The 9,229-nt window shown below is 58.7% G+C and overlaps 1 non-coding gene across 1 annotated transcript; it reads left to right on the forward strand.

Moving 5' to 3' along the window:
- Positions 1-282: 282 nt before the first annotated feature.
- On the forward strand, positions 283-355 carry TRNAK-CUU. Its single transcript has one exon. It is a non-coding gene; the product is annotated as a tRNA-Lys (tRNA).
- Positions 356-9,229: the final 8,874 nt, after the last annotated feature.

Consider the following 9,229-nt stretch of genomic DNA (forward strand, 5'->3'; position numbering starts at 1 on the left):
TTTTTGTCTCCCATCCAAGTACTAACCAGGCCTGACCCTGCTTAGCTTCCGAGATCAGATGAGATCGGGTGCGTTCAGGTAGCATGGCTGTAGACCAAATGCTTTTCGTCAAAGGCACTGTTTCAGTGGGGAAAAGACACTCTTTCTACAACATTGCTGAGCAACTAAAACTGGAAATCCGTATGGAAGATAAACGACCCCTGACTCTCCCTGCTCACCATACGCAAAGATCAACTTGAAATGGACCATAAACGTAAACATAAAAGTTAAAACTACAGGGGCACCTGGCTGGCTCAGTTGGTAGAGCATGAAACTCTTGATCTCAGGATTGTGAGTTCGAGCCCCACGCTGGGAGCAGAGATTACGAAAAAAAAATTTTTTTTAAGTTAAAACTATAAAAGTTTTAGAAAAAAAATAGGAGAAAATCGTCACAACCCTGGGGTAGGCAAAGCTTTCTTAGATGTGACACAGAAAGTATAAATCATAAAAGAAAAAAACTATTAAATCAGATTTCATCAGGATGAAATGCTTCTGGTCTTCCAAGGCTGTTGTGAAAATGGAAACCCAAGTCAGACGGACCAAAGACAGAGATCTGACGACAGCTCATCCAACATACATAAAGGGCCCTTGAAGACAGACAACACAGGTAAAAAGTAGGAAAGAGACACAAACAGACATTTTATTTAGAATATAAACTAACGGCCCACAGCACATGCTCAGCGCCATCGGTCACGAGGCAGAGTCAACAGGACGCAGCGCCGCACACCCAGCAGAACAGCACGCCCAGGTGTTGCTGTGCAGGCAGAGCGGCGGGGAGGAGGTCTCTGCGGAGGACAGCTGAGACGTCTCCGATACGGTCACACGTACACCGGCCAGGGGGCCCCGCCGTGCCGCGCTTCCGAGTTGATCCCGGGGAGGCGAGTGCACAGTTACACACACAGAGACGCCCACGTGAGTGTCTCTAGGGTCTGCTCACCATAACAACCAGAACGGAAATGCCCAGATCGCCGTCAGCAGGAGAGCGGATCAGAAGACGTGATACACGCGACGCGACAGAGCGCGACTTGCAATAAACAGGGACGGGCCGCTGCCGCGCCGGCACAGGCGAGTCTCAGAGGCATTACCGAGAGAAAGAAGCTAGACACTCAAGAACACGTCAGAACTTTCCATTTATACGAAGCTTTAGAAAAGACAACCCTAAGGGACGAAATGAAGAAGCAGATCAGCGTTAGCCTGGGTTCGGGAGCTGGGCGGGGGTTACCCCACACAAGGGACGAGGGAAATGCTGGGACATGTTTTGGGGGAAGGGGTCCGTGGATGCATAAATCTGCCCAAACTCATCAAACGGCACACTTCAAGGGAGTTCATTTTACTGCACGTAAGCCGTAGCTCAACACTGTGATTTTAAAGTGAAAAATCAACTGAAGAAGAAATGACGGCATTTTTCAAACAATAAAAACCGAATTTTTCACCGCAAACCTGCCGTGAAGAGAGTCGCTGCGGTAAAGAGAAGTGGTCCCAGGTGGACGCTCTGAGACGCAGGAAGGCGTGGAGGCCGACAGAAGACAGAAGCGTCGCTGAGCGCTAACCCCTGGGCGTCACCATCACTTGCAGAGACACGACCGTACCGAGAACGAAAATGCGTGACGGTAACCGCGCACAGGTGAGTGGAGCTGATGCGCCGCAGGTCCCTGGCCATCTGGGAAGTGGTAAAAGGACGGGCTCAAATTTGACTTTAATAAGCCAGAGGCCCCCAACACTATGGTCTGGGGGCCAAGTCCAGCCGGCACCTGTTTTTTGTTTTTGTTTTTGCTCCGGCCCATGAACTAAGAATGTTCTTTATGATTTAAACGTGACAGTAAGAAGACTAGACAGAGAGTTTGTGTCTTGCGAAGCCTGACGTGTGAACTATCTGGCCCCTAAGGAAAAGCACACGGAGGCCACCGCTCTGGAGTGGCTGTTCACGTGCAAGGAAAGGACACAGAGCCCTCGAGGCGACAGAAGGGGAGAGAGGAGTCGCAAGATCGCGAGATCCACCTGGAAGAGGGCAATGGACGGGGAGCAAGGAGGACGGAAAGAAAGGAATGGACGGGGGCCCCTGAGTGGCTCAGCTGGTTGAGCACCTGAGTCTCGGTCTCGGCTGAGGTCAGGATGTCAGGGTCATGGGCTCTGCACTGAGCACGGAGCCCGGCTGAGGCGGTCTCGCTCCTCTTTCTCTCCACCCCCACCCCTGCTTGCACGCAGGCACACACTCTCTCAAAAAGAAAAAAAAAAAAGAGGAAAACAAATGAACAGATTTAAATCAAACATGACAACTATTACGCTAACTATAAAAAGACTAGATATGTCAATTAAAGTCCCTGATTTTCAGTCTGGACTTAAAAACAAAAGTCAAGTACGTCCTAAAAAGAAAAAAAAGAAGAAAGGAGATACACACCTTAAATAAACACATATAAGCGTTCAGAAACGCATCGATCATGATACCCGCTTAAATACGCATAAAGCTGAAAAACATGCACTCTTGCAAACACAGATCAACCGTCCTGCAACTTGATGGCGGAGGTGCTGTCGGAGTCGGAGAGACATTTCTCGAGGGGGAAGGTTTCCATTCATTCCACCAGGAAGGGGAGTCAGTTATGGCCAATCTGTCCTTCTGCAGTTCTGAGGGGCAAGGCGTGTGGTCCAAAGATGTAACGGGCAATAAATTGTCAAACTAGTTTTTGAAGGAGAGGAGGGAGGGGAGACAAGGCGGCCGGTATGGGGAACCCTGATGCCACGTCAGGGAGCTGGGGAGCAGGCGTCGGGACCGCAGGCAGAGAGGGATGACCTCAGGAGCAGGGACACCCCAGAAGCTGGACAGGTAGGGACCACTGTGACCGGGTCTCCGGTGAGTGAGAGGCTCTCAGACGCAAGAGCACAAGGCCCAGTGAGAAACGCGTCACGCACGGTGACTCCACACGTCACCTAAAACCACAAATACACGCACACACTCGATACAAGAACACTCGTGGTGCCAAGAAAACTCTGATATTTCTCTCCATTCCTTCTCTCACGGAGGCTGTGGCCACCAAACGGATCTAACCGCCCATGAACCTGCGGTTTACAAAAGCCTGACTCAATGAAGCTCTTGTTAATTTCTGCAGGACACCGGCTCAGGGTGATCAAAATGGCTTGTTGGTCAATACAGCTCCCGAGGGACGTCAGAGAGAAGAAAGCCACACAGTTCTACCTCTAAATATCAGGCTGGTCTTTTTAAAAAACCCACACAAGTAGCCTGTTTTCTAATGATCTTTCAAGCTCTGCGCGGAGCCTCTAAATCAGACAGCTTATGCGCGCCGCGCCGCCGCCTCGGCCCCCTTTCGTGCTGCACTTAATAGCTCCCACAGATTAGAAAACTGCTCATCTTTACTCGGGAAGCAAATGGCATCAGTGAAAAATGTCGTTCCGGATTCCGGAGGAAAAGGAGCGACGGCTCGCACGGCCGGGGAGGGTCTCCGTTGGCTGAGTTTATTACAGGATGATGAACCGCCGCCCATCCGGGAGCCTCGGCGACGGCTCTGAGCCCGGGACCAGTCCCTCTGGAGGCCGTAGACACAAATCAAAGGGGACGTGGGATCAAAGAGAGGAAAGACGCAGCTTCCCATTTGCTTATTCAACATGTTTATCTGACACAATGAAAACAGGCTGTTTTTTATGAAGCGGTGCAGGTTCCAGAACGCTTCAGGAATAAATCTAAGCCTACGTTTATTTTTGAAGCATTTCTGAAAAAGCTGATTTTCTTTGGACTTCCTCCTGCCGGGACTGATCTTCAGAAGGGCCCCTGAGAGCTAGAGTCCAGGAGCCACGGGGGCCGGCCCCGCAGAGCGCTCTGGGAGGCTGCCCGGGGCCTGCTGTGCTCGGCAAAGGGGGCTCCCGCTGCTGGTTCGTGGTTTTGTTCAGGTTTCATGTATTTATAAATAAACATTTTGAGAGAGAGAGAGTGTGTGAGCGCAAGCAGGGGAGGGGCGGGGAGGGGGGCATGAGAGAGAATCCCATGCGGGCTCCATGCTGTCAGTGCAGAGCCTGATGTGGGGCCTGAACCCATGAGCCTGAGTTCATGATCTGAGCCGAAATCAAGAGAAGGGCGCTCAACAGACTGAGCCATGATGGGGAGGGACCGATTTCAAATTCCCTCCTGATCCAGACAAGTCCTGGGGAGCACTGCCCTCTGATCCAGACGCATCCCAGGGAGCACTCCTCCCATCCAGACGCATCCCAGGGAGCACTCCTCCCATCCAGACGCATCCCAGGGAGCACTCCTCCCATCCAGACGCATCCCAGGGAGCATGCCCCCTGATCCAGGTGAATTCTGGGGGGCACGTCCCCCTGGAGGCCCTCAGCTACTTTCTGGCTCTGTCTCCAGCTGTCTCTTCTAGAATTCGCTGAGGAACCCTCAGCAGTGAGCTGCTCTGTACGAATCCGGTCCACAGAAGGGGGAAGGCGAGGCGGGCGGACGGGGTGGAGCTCGCCTCCCGGCAGGGAAGCTGCAGGCAACACCCCCACTGTTGACCAGAGACTGCTGCCGGCCTCCGCGAGGATCCTTCCCCGTCTGCGCAGGGACCCACACACCAAGGCCAGCACTCCCGGCAGCCTGGAGTACGTTCTGGCTCTTTCTGGGAGCTTGTCAAGACATCACAAAAACAACCGTTTCCAAAACACAATCAGGCTGTGTTTCTTGTGGTTGGTCTTCCCGCCAGTTCTCCGTGAGGTTTTCCGGGCAGAGGGTCCAGGTCCTCCCCCTCCCCCCAGGCACCGGTGCCCCGGCTGGACGACCGGCCACTCCTTCCACACGACAGCTGTCCCTTCATTTCGCTTTGTCCACATCGAATCTGCCCTTGGAGACCAGAAACCTTGTCACATAAAACTCATGCCACCTCCTTCATGAGACCTTTCCTGATATGTCCCTAAGCAAAATTAACCTTTCCTGTCTCTAACACATCTGCACCTGACGCTGTGCACAGCAGAGACAAGGGGTGGGACTGGGGGGCTCCTCCGGCCCTGCCGCTTGAGCTGGGACACGGACAGTGACACTCCGGCAGCCCCTCCCACACCTACCTCCCCGGGGAGGCGGAAAGTGGACCGAAGTGACAGGTAGCAAGTTGGCACCGACCCTGGACGCAGTAGCACCCGGGAAATAGAGTGGCTCCTATTTATTTCTTACAGAAGATCCCCCAAATTTAAAGTTACGTTAAATCCACAATGTTGGAACTGCCCCCATAAACTGAACTCCTAAGATTAACACAAAAAGGACGAAAATTTTATGAGCAGTCGAGGCACACGTGCGGCACTCAGCGGGGCCCCGGGGAGTGTGTCTGCAGCTCCCGTGCCCGAGAGGAGCCGACGGGAGGTCTCCGCGCAGCGAGGCCCACGCACCCGGAGGAGGAGCGGTGCCAGGCTCTGAGCCGGTGCCGGGGAGGCGCACTGTGCCCAGTGGGCACGCGAGGGGCGAGCCCTGGCGAGACACCTGCCAACCACCGTGTCGCGCCCACCACAGCGGTGACGGTCGTGCGGGGAGGCAGGGACGGCCTGGCCGCGAGCCGCCGTGGGGACGGAGGCGGGGCAGCTTCCCAGAAGTGAACCACGAGGCGCCAGCCCGCCCCAGCCCGCGAATGTCGGCGGGGGGTGCTCAGCAACGAAGGGGGGCTGCCAAGTGGGGGAAAAAAAGCCGGACCCAAAGGCCACGCTGTATGATCCCATTCCGAGGAAATGTCCAGAAGAGACAAGTCCACAGGGACCGGAGGACCCACCGGCTGTGGGCGGCCCGGGGGGTCTCAGGTGAGGACTTTAGGACCCTGCAGGTGCTGCGGGCGGGGAGGGGGGCCTGAAAGGCACCGTGCTGTTAAGTTTTGATGACAAAGGCCAGGACGTGGGAGCCACAGAGGAGGAGGGGGCGCCCGGGGAGGCCTGGGGTGCTGTCCGCGCTCCCCAGCCTGGTGACTCGGCACAGCCTCACCCCAGGGCCTGGCCGCCCTCAGGCCGGCGGATCCCAACGCAGGGGGAGGCGGCGAGGGGGTGGACCCGCACACGGGACCGCGTCCCCGCCTCTCCCTCTGTCCTCACGGGGCTCCGCTCTGGGTGGGCACCGGGGCTGCTGCTCCCTTGCCTCATGGGTCCCCACGAGCAGGCTCTCGGGGCTTGCTTCCCGCTCCGTCTCCAAATTAGCTTCCGGTGAGTCACCCCTCGTCCCACTGACTGGCAGGCGCTCGTGAACCCGACTTTCCACCTTGGCCCGCCGGGACGGCACACTCATGTTGTGAACGGAGACTCGGCACCGTTCGATCGCTCTCCTTCCGGACGCGATACGTGCGCACGGCTCTGACCCGGCGGCCGAGGAGACTCTACTCACGACCACTGAGCCGCGCGGTGACCCCGCGGCCTCGGAGGACGCGGGCCGGCGCTCCTGCAGCCGCGCTCTGGGCCAGGTGACGGCGGGGCTCGGCCCACGGGCTCAGGCGGGCTGGCAAGCCCCTGCAGTGAAACCCAGGGCAGATGACCTGCCCGCCCTGTGCCTCGGTTTCCCCCTCCTTAGAGTGTGGGCGGTGACAGGGCCTCCTTTGGGGGTTCCAGCAGGGACTGGGAGAGTGAACTCCCGAGAGCCCTTGGCCCGGTGCCTGGCACCCAGCACGTGCTGGCAGGGCCTACTGTTCTCCCGGTTCTCGGCCAGAAGCACCAGCTCCCGACACCCTCTTCCGTCTCCACCTGTGCCCCCACACCCGGAGGCTGCCGCTGGGCTAACATCGCTCAGGGCTCAGAGCAGAACCACCCCCAGATCCAGGCCTCGGCCACACGGCACGCGCGGGGTGGGGGCGGGCAGGGCTCGGGGGCGGCCGCGTCCTAGACGAGGGGCTGTGAGCTCCTTAAAACATGCCGCTGACACAGTCGGTGTTGATCGTGAGTGCTTTTCAGTGCGCTCTGCGCCCGCAGTGCCGGCAACGCCCGCCAGCCCGGGCAGGGGGCGCCGCGCCCCGGCCCCCCGGCTTCCCCGGGCCCGGACATCTCCAGCGCTGCCTGAGCGGTTCATTACTTGGTTTCAGGGCTGAAAAACGTCCCTGAATCTCCAAGCATGGATCTTACTGCCAGTCTCCGAGGACTCAGAAAATAAATACGCGGCCCAGCGGCAACGTGCGCATCCCTCAGGCTGCCGGCTGCTCGCAGATAATTAGAAATGGGGGAGCTCGAGGGAGGCTGCTCTCATTTACTTCCCGACACGGCAGCTTAATGAGAAAACAAACTCCTTCCCGGCTTTAAAGGCTGCTAAGTAATTAGAGACGCACACGCCGCCCGCATCTTCTCTCCGGTCCTGTGTTGAGACTCCAAACAACACACGTTTTTGCACATCTGACGGAGGTGCCAGGGGCTGGGAAGGGTTAACGCTCGCTCCGCTGGGGAAGCTCACGCTGAGAAGCCGTGTCGGGGCAGCGGCTGGAAGCAAACCCCATTTATTACAGAACGACGCATGCAGCCTCGCCATCAGCCGCCCCGGTGACGGCTGTGACACGGCGCAGGCCAGAACTTGGACCAGAGGCGGCGAGGCAGGGCCGCTCCCGCGCTGGCGAGGCTGGTCTCGGGGGTGAGGCTCACCACCCCCTCCAGCCCGGGGTCACCCGCCGTCCAGCCGGCAGGGCAGGCCCTCAGCTGCGCGGACCCCCTAATAAGCGCTGGCCCTGGAGCCCTCCCCTCACTCAGGGCCGCCCGCGGAGGAAGGACAGCTTCCAGGGGGTGGCAGGCGAGCACGTGTGGGCACGGGACACGTACGCCAAGCTGGCCACGCACCAGACCTGTGCCAGCCGCCGCGCCGGGCCCGCCAGCGCCCTGAGGGGAGACGCCAGAGCGGAGGGCCGTGTGGCCCCGTAACCCAGAGGGTCGGAGCCGGGTTTCCAGGAACACTCTCTGAACGTGGAAACCAGTCCAGGGGCCCAGGCGGCCCCACCACACAGACCGGGTTCCGTGGTCGTGCAGATCGGAGCGGCCACCGCACCAGCAGGACACTGACACCCCAACCCCACAGTCAGGGACCCCTTCTCCCACCTGGGAGCTCTGTCTTTTCCCGATCGCCACGGGACTAGAACCAGACCAGGTGTCGCCCGGGAGCTGCCGCCTGGGTCCCCACAGAGCTTCCGGGCCGCCACGGGGTCACGGGTGAGCTGCCCCCCACTTCCTGCTGGGTGCGCTTCTCCCGTCACCCCGAGGACATCTTGGTTGTTTCCAGTTTGGGGCGATGACAACTTAAGCCACACAAACTGGTGTGGGCAGCTTGGCTCCTGCAGGTTGGACGCCCGGGAGGGGCCACAGGCCCCTCGGCGACCCGCCTGCCCCGCAGGGGCTCCCCGTCGTCCGCCCGCGCCAGCACCGCGGGTCAGCAGCCTGCTGTGTTACCGACCCTGAGGTGTTCCTGCGCGTCTCCATAGTGGTCAGCGGTTTGGAGCATCTTTCCAGGGGCTTATCGGCCCCTTCCATTCTTTTCTGTGAAGAATCTTTTCAGGTCTCTTGTCCATTTTTGAATTTCTTTTTTTTTTTCTTGTTTTTGTTTCGAGAGATCTTTGTATACTGTGGATACACGTCGCTGGTCGGCTCTGAGATTCGCAAACACTCCCCCCGAGTCGGCGGCCGGTCCCTGCGCTGGCTGAGCCTTTCTGGGAGTAAACATTTCAAATTTTGATGAAGTTGAATTTAACAAGTGTTTCTTCCGTGGGTCGCGCTGAGGGCGCCGAGCTGCCGCGCACACTTTATGTCTGGGACGGGGAGGCCGCCTGGAGGAGGGCGGGGTGCCCCGGGCTGGCAGAGGCAGGAGGTTCAGCTCCGTAACCTAACAAGTACCTGGGTTTACTGAAGCGAGTTGAGTAGTTCCTCTCCTCCGGAGCGGTCAGGACCCGGGACGTGACTCCAGGACCTCGAGCAGAGTTGGGTCGGGAGCGGCCAGGACCTCGCCAGGCGACGGGACGGGACAGGGCGGCGTGCGCCAGCAGCCACCACGCAGCGACGGAGGCGCGGCTGTCCACCCCTGCCTGGGGGACAGGCGCGGGCGAGCAGGTCCCCTCACAGGCAGGCAGGGAGGAAAACCACCTCCGGACACCGAGGGACTCTCTGGACAGGCCACCGGAAGGAACCGACCCACGATACAATGTGACGGCCGGGAGCGCTCCGGACACGGAGCAGGGGCGGGCCCGTGAGCGCGAGCCCGCGGCGAGGG

The sequence above is a fragment of the Suricata suricatta genome, chromosome 17 (genome assembly GCF_006229205.1).
Source record: "Suricata suricatta isolate VVHF042 chromosome 17, meerkat_22Aug2017_6uvM2_HiC, whole genome shotgun sequence".
In the NCBI taxonomy this organism is placed as follows: domain Eukaryota; kingdom Metazoa; phylum Chordata; class Mammalia; order Carnivora; family Herpestidae; genus Suricata; species Suricata suricatta.